Below are 2089 nucleotides of genomic sequence, written 5' to 3'. Positions count from 1 at the left end.
AAGCCGAACGCGAATTTCATTGAGCCACGGAAGCCCAAATATTAAATGTTCGTCAGGTATTGTGGAAAAACTCTGACTTTTTACGTTTTATCTGAGGCCTCAGAACACCGCTCCCGGATGGGCTCGAACCACCAGCCTTTCGGTTAACAGCTGAACGCGCTAACCATTGCGCCACGGAAGCCCGAAAATTAAATGGTCGTCAGGTATTGTGGAAACACTTTGGCTTTTTACGTTACATTTGATATCTCACAACTCCGCTCCCGGGTGGGCTCGAACCACCAACCATTCGGTTAACAGCCGAACGTGATAACCATTCAGCCACGGAAGCCCAAAAATGAAATGTTCGTCAGGACATTTGGAAAAACTTTAGCTTTTTACGTTGCATTTGAGATCTCACAACACGCTCCCGGATGTGCTTGAACCACCAAACTATCGCTTAAAAGCCGAACGCGAATTTCATTGAGCCACGGAAGCCCAAAAATTAAATGTTCGTCAGGTATTGTGGAAAAACTTTGGCTTTTTACGTTACATTTGAGATCTCACAACACCGCTCCCGGGTGGGCTCGAACCACGAACCATTCGGTTAGCAGCCGAACGTGCTAACCATTCAGCCACGGAAGCCCAAATATGAAATGATCGTCAGGTACTTTGGAAAAACTCTGACTTTATACATTACATCTGAGACCTCACAATTCCGCTCTTGGATGGGCTTGAACCACCAAACTATCGGTTAAAAGCCGAACGCGAATTTCAATGAGCCACGGAAGCCCAAAAATTAAATGGTCGTCAGGTATTGTGGAAAAACTTTAGCTTTTTACGTTACATTTGAGATCTCACAACACCGCTCCCGGATGTGCTTGAACCACCAAACTATCGGTTAAAAGCCGAACGCGAATTTCATTGAGCCACGGAAGCCCAAAATTAAATGTTCGTCAGGTATAGTGGAAAAACTCTGACTTTTTACGTTACATCCGAAACCTCACAACACCGCTCCCGGATGGGCTCTAACCACCAACCTTTCGGTTAAAGCCGAACGTGCTAACCATTCAGCCACGGAGGCCCAAAAATGAAATGTTCGTCAGGTCTTTTGGAAAAACTTTAGCTTTTTACGTTACATTTGAGATCACACAACACGGTCCCGGATGTGCTTGAACCACCAAACTATCGGTTAAAAGCCGAACGCGAATTTCATTGATTCACGGAAGCCCAAAAATTAAATGTTCGTCAGGTATTGTGGAACTTTTTACGTTTTATCTGAGGCCTCAGAACACCGCTCCCGGATGGGCTCGAACCACCAACCTTTCGGTTAACAGCCAAACACACTAAGCATTGCGCCACGGAAGCTTAGAATATAAAATGTTGTCAGGTAATGTGGAAAAACTTTGGCTTTTTACGTTACATTTGAGATCTCACAACACCGCTCCCGGGTGGGCTCGAACCACCAATCTTTCGGTTAGCAGCCGAGCGCGCTAACCATTGCGCCACGAAAGCCCACAAATTAAATGGTCGTCAGCGAGGGGGAAACCACTTGTGAAATCAGGTGTACAAAATTTTTGAAATCACGATTGAAGTCCATAAATTATTTTTGAATTCTCTATAAATCGCAAAATTTGGTTGAAATCGCGGAAGTCTTAGGAAGTCCCTAGAGAATCCCTTGAAGTCACGGGAAGTCCCTTGGAAATCGCTTGAAGTCCCGCGAAGTCTCTTGGAAATCTCTCGAAGTCTCTCGAAAGTCTCTTGGAAATCTCTTGAAGTCCCGCGAAGTCTCTTGGAAATCTCTCGAAGTCTCTCGAAAGTCTCTTGGAAATCTCTTGAAGTCATACGAAGTCCTCTTGAAGTCATACGAAGTGCCCTTGAAATCTCTCGAAGTTGATGAAGTCCGTTGGAAATCTCTTGAAGTCATATGAAGTTCTTGAAAAATCTCTTGAAGCCCAAGGAAATCCATTTAAAATATCTTGAAGTCTATTGAAATTCCGTTTCAAATCTATTCAAGTCTCATGAAGTTCCTTGCATATGAATTTTTTTCTCTCTTTTCGTTTCTTAAAGATTGGGTCTGTGGGGGTGAAATAGTTCATTTGAAGGGGGGGGA

General features: G+C 44.1%; 1 non-coding gene across 1 annotated transcript; it reads right to left on the bottom strand.

The window, feature by feature from the left end:
• Positions 1-1418: 1418 nt before the first annotated feature.
• On the bottom strand, positions 1419-1491 carry TRNAS-GCU (transfer RNA serine (anticodon GCU)). Its single transcript has one exon. It is a non-coding gene; the product is annotated as a tRNA-Ser (tRNA).
• Between the last annotated feature and the right edge of the window lie 598 nt (positions 1492-2089).

The sequence above is a fragment of the Phalangium opilio genome, unplaced genomic scaffold, assembly GCF_054372755.1.
Source record: "Phalangium opilio isolate 3A_F unplaced genomic scaffold, DU_Popi_V2 ptg000002l_1, whole genome shotgun sequence".
Taxonomy (NCBI): domain Eukaryota; kingdom Metazoa; phylum Arthropoda; class Arachnida; order Opiliones; family Phalangiidae; genus Phalangium; species Phalangium opilio.
This window is presented reverse-complemented; position numbering and strand designations above follow the sequence as displayed.